The sequence below is a fragment of the Pteropus alecto genome, unplaced genomic scaffold (assembly GCF_000325575.1).
Source record: "Pteropus alecto unplaced genomic scaffold, ASM32557v1 scaffold71, whole genome shotgun sequence".
In the NCBI taxonomy this organism is placed as follows: Eukaryota; Metazoa; Chordata; class Mammalia; order Chiroptera; family Pteropodidae; genus Pteropus; species Pteropus alecto.
Genome location: NW_006433024.1, coordinates 4,242,860 through 4,256,573, shown reverse-complemented (window position 1 = coordinate 4,256,573; position 13,714 = coordinate 4,242,860). Strand labels below are relative to the sequence as shown.

General features: G+C 32.2%; 1 protein-coding gene across 3 annotated transcripts in view; it reads right to left on the bottom strand.

The window, feature by feature from the left end:
• The window catches only part of LUZP2 (leucine zipper protein 2), a 391,941-nt gene that overhangs the window by 239,343 nt on the left and 138,884 nt on the right, over positions 1-13,714 (bottom strand). The gene's annotated exons all lie outside the window — the stretch shown is intronic.

Below are 13,714 nucleotides of genomic sequence, written 5' to 3'. Positions count from 1 at the left end.
ACTATTATCAAAAAGATAAGAAATAGCAGTGTTAGTAGGGATTTGGAGACAAGGGGACATTTGTATACTGTCGATGGGAATGTAAATTGGTACAACCACTATGAAAACCAGTATGAAGTTTCCTCACACCATTAAAAATGGAACTACTCCATGATCCAGCAATATCACTTCTGGGTATATGTCCAAAAAAATTAAAATAGGTTTCCTGAAGAGATATCTGCACCTGAATATTTATTCTACAATAGCCAAGACATGGAAACAACCTGTGTCCATTGACAGATGAATGCATAACAAAATGTGATATATATATTAATTATATATATATATAATTAATAACATATATGTCTAGATAGATAGATAGATAGATAGATAGATATCTAACATCGAGCCATAAAAAGATGAAAACCTGGCTGTTGTGACAACTTGGATGAGCCTGGAAGACATTTTGCTAAGCAAAATAAACCAGACATGGAAAGACAAATATTCTGTGTTCTCGCTGTATGTGGGATCTAGAAAAGTTCAACTCACAAAACCAGAAAATAGAATGGTAGCTACCGGATGCTGGGAGTTGGGGAAATGGGGAGATATTGGTCAAAGGGTACAAACTTTCTGTTATCAGATGAATTAGTTCTGGAGACCCGATGCATAGCATGGTGACTATAGTTAATGATATTGTATTGTATACTTGAAATTTGCTAATAGAGTAAATCTTAAATGTTCTCATCATGCAAATACACTGCCCATCTACAAGGAGATGCTGACAAACTGACAGACGTCTGACGAGGGCAATTAACATTTCCATTCTTTGTATACCTTGGTATCACTGGGGCTTACAAACAGTAGATGATCAATTCATACTAGTTGACTGGCAATGAGGGAGCAAGATGAAAGGGATGTGAGGGAAAAGGGAAAAAAGAGAGAGAGAAAAGAAAAGAATAGTGTCTACAATAAATTCTCCCTTCCTGGCATGCAATAGTGAAGACAGAGTTGCTAATGCCCTTGGAAAGGAAGGGCTAGGCTCGGTGTTTACTTTTCAAGTAGCTCCCAGCTTCCCTGTGATGCTTCTCTAGCAGCAGTAGACTTGCTTTGATGGCAAACACGTTAGAGGTTTTTAAATCTTTTTAAAAGATCACCCCAGGGCCTTTCCTTCACTGAGCAGGATTAACAACAGTGACCTGCATGAGCTTCCTCAGTGGGAATGCAGCTCTAGTGCAAGCCACACTTCTCAGTGTGTCTGTCCTTTAAGTACTTCATTTCCTATAAGGTGAAAAAAATGCAAGGTGTACCAAAACAAAATAAATGTCCCGAGGTTAGACAGGGAGTAAGATGGTCTTCACCTTCTTTATTATGTGGATTCGATTTGGAGGAAAGAGTCTTCATTATCTTCTCTATTTTCTATCTGTAGCATTGCTGGATTTGATTTCTTAATGGTGCTTGAAATCATTAACTGGAAAACTTTTGTTGTGAGAACAGTGATCACAGACTTCTCTACTTAACACAATCATAATGACTGGCCAGGAACTTCACACACTCAGTCTCAAATAATATTCACAAAATTCATGTTGATAATAGAGAAAATAAAATAGAGTGCATATTGCTAATAGAGTCACTTAGAGTCGGGAGGCTATTAAGGAAATGGAGCCTATGCACCTCATGCGCCCTAGTTTTAGAGCTGCTATTAAGTTACTAACCTGCTAAACTCAGCTCAAGGCTTAACCGTAAACATCCTCGAACAACTGCAACATGAACATACGTGAACTTGACTTCTTTCCTTGAAGTTTTTACCCCTCTTATTTGCATATTTTAACTAACCAATCCTGGTCAACCTAGCCAACAATTCTTCATTTGCATGGAGGAATTACATTTGTGGTTTTTGTCTTTATATACTCTGCTTTTCTTTGTTCTCTTTGGAGCACAGCATAAATTGTTATCTGAATCTGTGCCTCCTAGGTTAAAACTCTTTTCGCTTAGTTAAATGTTTTTTGTTCTTTATTATAGACTAAACCTCTTATTTGGTTAACAATATAAAATATATAGTATTGTCTTCATTTTACAAATAAGGGAATTGAGGCTCAGAATCTAAATGCATTTGACTTGCCCAAAGTTGCAAGGCTAATAATAATATAAAGTGGGTTTGGATCCAGCTTTCCTGACTCCACAGTCCACACTATTTTCAATACCAGAACTGCTTTTCTGGCTTCGAATTATGTATTGTAACACCACTGTCATATAAAAATAAGAGAATTGAACTTAATAAATACCTTAGTACAAGTCTGTGATTTTCTTAATTGCTCTAAAAGACATATTTCTTAAAATATGAGATCTTGGAAGTCTTCTCAAACATTTATTTATTCAGAGTGATTCTAAGACATTTTACTCCCTTAGAAAGTAGACAGACTTAGGAGGTTACTAGTTTGTGGGTTAACTACTGAAAGAAGAGGGTTTTTGTTTGTTTGTTTCTGTTTTTGATCTTCTGAATTTTTGAGAGATTCTCTTATGGCCTCTACAGCTTCTGTTTATAATGTTCTTACCTTTATTACTTCATGTATAGGATATAGTAGTAGGAATGCAATAGATATTACATTCTCAATATATCTTGTTGGCGAATTATCTAGCCTATCTAGTCTAACTGCAGTCTTAAATATGTTTTGAATCCATCCATATCTTTTCTTCATCAGATAGAAGTGAGCTACATAGAAGAATTAGCTTCATTTTTAACACACTTTGAACTAGTAGACTGGATATGTGAAATGTTTATATTAATATAAAATGTTTTAACCTTCACTTTGCTCTCCCCAAAATTTATAGGCTATTTTATTTATACTGCACATTATTTCCATTAGTTCACCATGTATTACAAAGTGAATTTGATTTGATTTGATGGCATTTTTCCAAGAATGAATTGCACTCTTGAACTAAGAAAATATCACTTTAGTTACTTTGGTTAAAATGCAAAACATCTAAGTGCATGCATAAAATTTGTAATTTTTCTTCAATCAGAAAAATAATTTGTGTACCACCACAAATTATTTCCATTGACTTTTCTTAACTACATGACATTTTAAGAAATATATTTCAGAATAAGCAAAGACAGCTGAGTTGACAATAGGACATATTTCTAAGATATTTTATATTCACCAACTTTTACTGTGAATATAGTGAAGAATGTATAAATAATACATCATATGTTAAAAGGAAACAAAAATGCAAATTAAATAAGGTTCACTCTATATTTTTATCTTTTTATCCAAGTTAAGAAAGGTATGTTATGACTCTGAATAGCAGCGATTATGAAAAAGCCAAGCATATGCTCTCATTTAACATCAAACCAGCTCTTAACTATTCAAGAGATAGTGTATTAAAAAAGATTTATCTAAGTTTTTAGTTTTCTTCTTTTGGTTCTGTAACCAATATTTACACAATAATTTTTACTTATTAGAAGGCAGGCTAGCATACTAGACACACACACACACAGTGTTGAAACTCATACTGTGTCATTATATTTTCTAGTCAGATTTCTAAACTTCTTGAGCAAAGACTAAATTAAAGACTGTGAGTACTTAAAGGATTATTTCAAAGTTGAATTAATCACATTATCTCTGTCACACATCAGTAGGTAGTACAGAGGGTCATCTTTACTGATTTAGGGGGCTTGTTTATTTGAGAATCTTGATTTTCTAAAAATCCCTTGATAATCTGACAATTTACTGAAAACACGTACACTAATTGCACTCCAACATTTATCTTTACTCATTTTTAGTAGAAGTAATTTTAAAATGTCACCAATATAGATCCTTGAATTTGCATAATTTCTTTTTCTTTTCTTTTTCACATCAGCTTTTCAAAATTAGGTGGTAACTTCCAGAACGTATAATCTCATAGACTTCACATGGCATGTGTAATCATGGGATAAACTTGCCTATTTATCAATTAATTCATCCAATAGTATCCAGTGAATGCATATAATGCATACATAATAGCAAATAAGGCAGATACAATTCCTATAGTTAGGAGTTCATATTTCAGTAAAGAAGACAATTATACTAGTGATTGTAATCTTAGTAGGTAAGAGTTATAGTAAATAATTATAAGTCAGCATAAGAACAAATTATAGAAACAGCTATCTATTATCTGTATATCCCACGATTCTCCTAAAGCTTCAATAATTGTACCATTTTTTAAAAAATGATAAAACTAGAAAAATACATTAATCTTACCATAACTTAAAAAAATAAAACATTTTAAAACTAGGTTTAAAAAAATTCTTTAAGTGAAAATAATAAAAAGCATAACTTCATGAGAGAAGACATCAATGTCTTTTTATTCAACAATTCATACCTAGCTCAGTGTCTGTCACCTAGTAAGGGCTAGTTAATATTTTTGAAATAAACTATGAATGGATTTAAAAAAAAAACTAGTGATATGTACTGAAACTTTTCTATTTCCATGTCTCAGCTCAATGGTGTTTTATGAAATGTAACTGGTCTATATTATTATTACCATTGCTTCAAGTTACCATGTGTTGAATACCTAATATGTCATTAAAACTTTGATACCCTTATGAGGAAGTTATAACATATGTGTAAATGAGGCTTATAGAACTTAAATAACTTGCCAAAGGTCACGTGTGCAATAAAGGTCAGGGCTGAGATGCAGACTATCATCTGTCTGACTCATCTGATATGACTGACTGTCTTCCCATGACATACAGCTCCTTCTACTAAGGCAATAACTGATTTCTTTCCACCCATATGTTATTTTATAGTGCAGTGAAAATAAACCTGCTTAGCAGTGGCTGTCTCTGTATAAGCTATTGAAAATGTTACTACCATCAGAAGTCAAATGAAAAATACCTCTCACAACTCATTTCCTAGCTAGAGGACATAACACAGTCTAAATGCCAAGGATAGTTTTCTTGCAGAGCAGGCTGGGTGCCTGGATGCAGCACTATATCTTATTTTGGAGAAAATAACCTTTCAAGGAAGAATAAATGCTTCTCAATGATGATATGAACTTTCTTACAAAGAAATTCACCCCTCATTTGTCAAGCTTAAATTAACATTGGGAGATGTACTGTGCTTTCCAGAGGGATGGCAAGCCCTGCCTTTGATACAACCTTCTTCTCTTCTGATATATTTCAAAGTTAACAAGCATATACTAAAATAAGAATCTATCTAAGAATCTGTATTATGTTAATACTTTGAATGTTTTTTTTCTTTAAAGGAATTGATGTGTAAGACTTGGAACTTATTATTAAGTAACAGAAGTAGTCGGAGATATAAAAGTTAAGATTCAATTAGAGTGTTTAATAAAATGTTTGATTTTAGGGTAATTACAATAAACCCATCTGGAATTCATTAAAAAACAGGAACTAAGGAAAAGCTGTGCATTGTAATGTGGACATTCTGCTGTGACTTGGGGTCCAACCTTCCATGGTACAAAGTTTTGAACTGAAATTTTTAAGACTTGCTTCGTAACTATCTAGCTATGTGAACTTAGATATGCATTCTTTCTTTTTCATTTATTAATCTATGGATGATATAAAAATTTATTGAATTCTTACTATGGGCCATGCATTATCCTAGGCACTGGATATAATTTAGTGAATAAAATATGTGTAGTAATAGCCTTTATGGAGTTAACAATGGTCAAATATATAAGTCAAAAACGACAATCTACCTGTTTATCTACTATTCCCCTAAATTCCTTCCTTCCTCCCTCCCTTGGTAGATAGATAGATAGATAGATAGATAGATAGATAGATAGATAGATAGATAGATAGATAGATAATAGATAGATAGATACATAGATGATAGATACATAGGTATACACACGTGTGTGCATGTGTATATATGTGTAAAATCTACATATTTTATATTCGTATTTATAAATTATAGTAAATAATTTACAGAAAATGAACAAGAAATAATAAGAAAAAGAATATAGATAGTGTACTTAGAGTAGTCAGGGAAAACGATGTTCCTGAAATGTGACATAAGAAGTCTTAAAGAATATGAGAATGCCAGCTGTGCCAAGAGAGGGGCTTTAGAGTTCTAGATAGAAGGAAGAGCATGTGTGAGGGCTCTGAGACAGAGCAATGTTAGGGTGTTCAAGGACACTAATGGGTCTACTGTGGCTAAAAGAAGGGAGGAGGCAGTACAGGATAACTTAAATACAAGGTCAGACAAGGACATGATCATACATGGATTTATAAAACTTGGAAAAGTATTGGTACATTAATGTAGATACAAAACAACATGATTTTAGAGAGTAACTTATGATTTCAAAGCCTTTGATGGGTTATAAGTGGAGAAGAGATTGGAACAAGTTTAGAGTAGAAGCAAGAGGGAAGCTGGTACAGTAAGGCAGTGTAAGGCAGCTAAGGTTGGATGTTTGAATTAAGCGAGAGAGTAAACAGATAAAAAATAAATACAGTTATATATTTGGAAGAAGAAATAGAACAAGTTACTTGATCAGTCTGTTTCTTGTATTCTCTATGAAAATTTTCAATTATTTATAACATTCTCTTAGAGTTATACATTATATAAAAATATAAGAGATTTTATTAAGGAATAGTAGAATATCAGATATCACTAAGAAAGTTGTAGTGCAACTTTTGCTTCAAATGAAATGTGTCTGATCCTAATTAGGTCAGTTTTTTTTTTTTTAATTTTCTTCACCTGTTAATTGGAGTTACTAAGTATTTTTTCCAAGTTCCAAGGTTCTTTATTTTACTTGTAACATCTAGAACAATGTCATAACCATACTATATAAGTATTTTGAATTTGTTATAGTCTAATTCCTATACTGCTATATTCTAATAATAGTGTGAACAGCTTTTATTAAACGTGTTTGGATTATATACTAACTAATGCTTTGGGATCTGGGTAAGAAATTTGTAAAAATATCCACTTAAGGAAGACACTGTCAAAAGATCATTCATAAATTATTTATATGGTTTCTCAGAAACTACATTATGGGGTCATTTGGGCCATATAGAGAAAATGTCCACTTATAAAAACTATTTCTCTTTAAAAGCTCATTCATAATCCCATATTATTTCACTGATTTCTTCTCTTCTAATTCTGCCATTTAAGATAAGGAAGAGTAAAATCTGCCAGTAGCATTTTGTTAATTTTTGTATGCTTTGAGAAATTAAAAAAATTAAAGAATTTTGTATGACAGTAATATTAATGATAATTTTTAAATTGCAATCAGCTATTTCTTAAAACTATTTTTCAAAGAATTATAGCTTTTTTCTTATTGTAGCTGTTAATAGTCATCATCACATATTAAAAAATAATACAGCATTATTGCAACAGTTTTTACTTAAATGTAGAGTTCATATGGTATAGGTTGTGTAAAAGAATATTTCATTTTCTACCATAATGGTTCAAGTTCAGAAATCCTCTATGGTGAACTATTTTCTGTTGTACAATCCAGCACATATAACACTCTACACATAATGTTAAAATTTTATACTCTAACAAATGAGCCAAATTTGACTTTATGGAGATTACTTTATAATTTATAATAATAACCCAAATCATCCCAGTCTCTAAAATTGTCACAAAAATTCTCAGGAAAATTGAGATATTTTCTATTCCCTTAATAGCAAATGCATTTGGAAAGCTTGACATTACAAAGTTCAGAAATGCTAGTTATATATCTTTTCATAAGTATGTTAAAAAAAAAACCAGGGTCTATTTTTTGCCTAGGCATTTGTCCATGGTATAACATTATTGGTCACATAATCCAATCCTGTTTTAAAGGGTTTATCAATTTACCTTGTGCCTAACTTTCTTAAACCGATTACAAGATAAAAAACAAATATCAAGGTCATGTCTACTGTGAAGCTGGGACTGTATCACAGTTTCTAACCTTAAGGAGGCAGATTTCAAAAGTATGGTTCACTTCCTGGAAGCCAGTTAAACATTCCAGTCAGACCATAACATACATGATACAGGAGCAATATTTCTAGGTAAAAATTTCAGTTTAGATTTTTAATTTAAATTTGCAACATTATATTTTCCTTGTTATATGGGGAAGAGGGAAGACTCTAAAATATCTGAAAAATCTTTTAACCAATTCTACCTATGGGACAATGACATAAGGGGACATTCCATTGGATTTTACATTTAGAATTCTTAAATGGTACAGAAAGAGCAGAAAAAGAGGAAGAGAGAGAAACAGATAGGAAATCCAACTCTAATTTTTTCTTTTTTTCTGAACATGTCCAAGGAAAGTAGCATTTGTTATTTATGAATATGGGAAAATAAAGCCTGAGACAGTAGTTGCACATGAACATGTAAACATTTAAATATTTAGTAAATAAAACAATAGAAGGGATGAAAATGTCATTCTGCACATGTTAAATTGGGGTTGGGGGGAAAGGCAACAGCATTTACTTCTCATTCACTTTGCATTTTACATTTAAAATAAGGACCAGAAAAACAAAAATGCATATTAATGTGAACATCATTTAAAAGAAAGAATGCTGTTCAGATCATTTTCACTTGTAGAAGGGAGAAATTCAAGGAAACTATAACTTTTGAAAAACAGTTTATGAGAACACATGGCAGCTGCCACCTGCAAGGCACTATTCAACCACAGCCAGAGAGAAGTAAAATCGACTTTCATTTACTGTATCTGAGGAAATTATAAATTACACAGCACATACCACAATGTTTATAAATCTCAGAACTGGGTTTCTTCGCCACAATCTTGTTTGTTTCATTTTGTTTTTGTGTTGTTATCCTCCTGATGATTCCCAGTGAAACTGACAAAATGAAAAGGACTGAGGCACCTGTCGGTGGGAGCATGAAAGAAGGAGCAGATGAGGTGACTGTGTTTCACTTTGCAACCAAAGCATAAGGAGAGAAATATTCAAAGGAGGAAGATAAAAAGATTACTAGCTGACTCTCCTGGGCAAGTGGCAAGAGGAAATGAAAGAAAAACCAGAGTCTGGACCCACTACAAGTCCTTGGGACTGAGAGAAAACCAAGTAGATTTCAAGAAAGCCATGTTCAACAGTGCTAAATGTGTCTAATAATTGCCACTCTACAGTTACTGTCAGGCACAAACTGAAGAGGAATTTTCCACTCAAATGGCTAACCTTGTAATCAGCTCTTTGTTCTGCTTCTGTAGACATGATTGCCACATAGGCCCAAGGGCAGGGTGACTTCTAAATCAACTGAAGACTCACCCTCCCCTTTGCTTGTTCTGTCTAGATAACAGATGTATCCCCTTTGCTTGTTCGTGGATAAACCCTATAAAAGTAAGGTTACCCCTGAGCTTGTGGTCCAGATCTTCAGAGTGCTAGCTCTCCTGGGACCACTGGCATAATAAACCTGAGTTCTCTAACTCTCTGAGTGCTGCTTGGTTTCTTGCAGGTCTGATTTTTCTGCAACAAAACATGTAGAACAAATGTCCAGCACAGTTACTAACACATACTAAGTTAATAATAAATGGTAATTCTTATCCCTTAACATAATTTTTTTTAAACTATAGTTCTATATAAACTAGTTTCATTGAGTGGATGATAATCAGAAACATCAAATATTTTAAAATTCAGAAGAAAGACAGAAGCATTCAAAAGATTTAGCAATTGGAAGTCTAATGGCCATGTTAATGAAGAACTTCAGTACCAAAAGAGTTTTAGAAGACAAATTGCAGTAGATTGAGAAGTGAATGTGTAGTAAAGATACTAGAGCAGTAAAATAACCCTAAAACTGTAAAACAGAGAAAAAGCATCTTGACATTGGTGTTGGCAAGAATTTCTTGAGTATGACACCAGATGCATAGACATGAAATAAAAAATAGACAAATAGGACTGCATATAACTAAAAAGCTCCTGCAGAACAAAAGTAACAAAATCAGCAAAGTGAAAAGGCAACCTACGCAATGGGAGAAAATATTTTCAAATCATATGTCTGATAAAGGGTTAATATTCCCAAATTTTGGAAACTTCTAGAACTCAATACAAAAAAAAGACAAAAAAACAATACCTTATTTAAAAATGGGTGAAAGACTTGAATAAACAATTTTTCGAAGAAAGCATACAAATGGTCACCAGGTATATGAAAAGGTGCTCAGCATCATGAAAATGCAAATCGAAACCATAATGTGATGTCACCTTACACAAGTTAGAATGACTAGTATTAAAAAGACAAGAGATAACAAATGTTGGCAAGGGTGTGGCAAAAAGGGATCCCTTGTACATTACCGGTAGGAATCTAAATTAGTACAGCTATTATGCACAGTATAGAGGCTCCTCAAAAAATCATAAATAGAACTACTACATAATCCAGCAATCCTACTTCCGAGTTTAAACCCACATGAATTGAAATTAAGATCATAAAGAGATATCGGCACTCTCATGTTCACTGTCGCATTATTTACAATAGCAAAAGATGTGGAATAACCTAAATGTCATAGAAAGATGAATAGATAAAATAAATGTGATATATGAATGAAATGGAATATTATTCAGCTTTACAAAAAGAAATTATGCCATTTGCTACTACGTGGAGGAACTTTGAGGACGTTATACTGACAAAAGCCAGACACAGATGAACAAGTACTATAGAATCACACTTATAGTATAAGAAATTTAAAACAGTCAAACTAATAGAAGCAGAGTAGAATGATGATCACGTGGGGCTAGGGGAAGGGGAAATCAGTAAGATTATGGTCAAAGGGTTCAAAGTTTGTTATGAAAAATGAATAAGTCCTGAGATCTTCTGTTCAGCACTGTGCAGATAAAGTTAACAATACTGTACTATACAATAAAAAGGAAGAGAGAGAAATTTTTATAAGTTCTGGTTATATTTATGGCATTGTTTATGGTGGTGGTTTGATAGATATATACTTACCTTTAAACTCATCAATATGCATAAATTAAATATGTATATCATTTTTTGTATGTCAATCATACTTCAATTAAAAAAAAAATGAATCCTAGATACCAAGAACTTTTGCTTTGAAAAGAAGGAGTTAATGCAATGCTATTCAACTGGGGAAAATTTTGCCCTCTTTGGAACATTTAGCAATGTCTACAAACATTTCAGTTGATACAGCTGGAGATAAAGTGTCACACCTGATAAATATCTTACAATGCACTGGATGGGACCTTATAACAAAGAATTATTTGGCCCAAAAATGTTAACATTGTTGAGTTTAGCTAAAAGGTTCAAGAAAGGGTTTATTAATTTTAGGATGAAAATAAAAAAGACGTGTCCATGTCAATAAAATATAGAGGAAAAATAAAGTCATATTGAAAGAACAAGACTGCTAAGAAGGCAGAATTTGTAAATGAAAATAGAAGTCTCCTCCTACCCATCCCAGGCCCTATCCCCTGCTAGAAACACCTACGGCCCCCCTCTGGAACCAAGTGGAAAGTCTAAAGCTGGTGTAGACATTGAACATGGGATGGCTTTTCTTGCCACACTGATCTTCCTGGAGACAAAAATGGAATATACTCATGGACATAGAGAGCAAAGAGGGTAGATTTTTTTTTAAATGGCACCTGGTGGGGTTTCAACATGATCATGAAGACCTTTTCCTCAGGAAGAAAGGTTCAGACATGAAATATTCACATAAGGCTACTGCTTGAGAGGTTAATTAAGAAATATTTGATAGATTTTAAAATTGAGAGGGATTATTTATATTGGATATGCCATATATAATATGGGCCTTCAGTGTATTAGTTGATAAGGATTTTTTTCCCTTTTTGTATTTGTTTATTAAGCAATAACTGATGAGGTGGTAAATCAGGAATTTCGAAGAGAGAGGTTCTGAGACAATCATAACTCCTTTAATTACTAGCTATGTAATGCTGAACAGCTCACTTAATCTTAAGGGGCCTTATCAGAAATAGCTACTTTGATGTATTTTTACTTACTCCAATTGAATATAATAAATTAAATACAATAAAATATGCTAATGTATACAGTAACCATGTAACAACTATAAATTCTCTTGCCAGAAGATAAAAATGAATGAATTTACTGTGGCTTCCCCAAAGTAATGGCAAATAAATTAGATAATCAAAAATTATAATTTTAACTCTACTTTTATATTTAGCACTTTATTGTGCTCAAGGAGACTAATTTCACCATACTGGTAAATTTGCAACTACTTTTAAAGAGACTGAAGGTTTAAGTAGAATATTTGCCTCAGTAAGCAAGAAAAAGTTAGGCTCATTGCACAACACAGAATATAAAATAAAACAATTTTTGTCTAGTTCTGTGTAAACCAGTTCAATATTTACGTAGAACTAAACTGTACAATATTTAATAAATTGAATGCTATTAGAGATACCTTACAATTAAAAATGCAATTGTTTCAGAATATATTTTGCTGAAAAATCCATTCCTTCACAACATTTATTGTTAGGCTGTTAATAAGCTCTATGCATGCCAGAGTGTGCATTTTTTTTCCAGCTTAGAGCAAGTAAAAAGGAATAGAAAAATAAAGGAATGTGCCTTACTATTGCTTTAAAAATTAAATTAAATATTTCTCCTTCACCTATTTAACCTATTGATTACATCAGTTACTTTCATGTCTTATAATCATTAGTAAGGCCAAATGTTCTGAAAATTTAACACATATATTTCAACTAGTTTAGCGCGATGTTTAGGAAATAGAATTCTTCTTAAGATTCTCTTTCATCTAAATACCATCTGTACAGTATGTCTATTAAAATTACCAATATCCATTTTCATATTGAAAATGACACCCATGAAAGAACATTAGTGTTTTTGTGTAGGTGGTACTAAATACCTTAAATTTGCTTTGAATATGTGTGTGTGTGTGTGTGTGTGATGATTAGATAAAAGATTACTTTGATCAAGAAAGAAAAATTCTTAATACTTTAGCATCTGGTATTTTCTTATATCTGTCTCAATACCAATAACTTATAAATCAAATTTTCATATGCAGATATGTTTATAGCAGTGTTATTTATAAGAACAGATATTAGAAGCTAATTCATCAATAAAATGACAACTATGATAATTAATAAAGCTGTGGAAGGGAAATATTTGCAGTCAAAGGAGAAAAATCATAGATACAATTTATAAACATACTAAACCCACTAGGAATAAGTTAAACAATAAATAGACAAGATCTATAAGAAGATAACATTAAAAATCTACACAGATACATAAGGGGCTTGAACAGATTCAAAGACATTTTCATGTTTTTTGGAATGGAAGATTCACATTAGTAATTATGTTAATTATATCAATTACTCTAAATTAATAATATTAATCAAATCAATATTAATTACCACATGGGTAAGGTTTTGGAATTTTTTTTTTAATTATTTGAAAATTCTTTAGTTTAAAAGTACAGAGAGTACTCTGGTATCCTTGTAAAGGAAGAATAATGAGGGAAAACTGGCTTTAGTAGAAAATGGACAGGTATTATGAAAATACATTAATTCAGATTGGTATTGGCTCAAATACAGATGGACTGATGCACAGAAACTAGCATATTCAAAATCAATACGGGAAGCAGGATTGTTCAATCAGGGGTTCTGGGTGACAACTGCTTAGCTCTTTTGAAAAAAATATTAACTTAAATACTGATTTCACATAAGCTAAAATGAATACCTAATTGGTTAACTTTATACAAACAAAATGAATATCTAAATGTGTTGGAAAGTTTTTAGCAATAATTTTTAAGTAAAGGGGGTTTTCTATAAATTAAT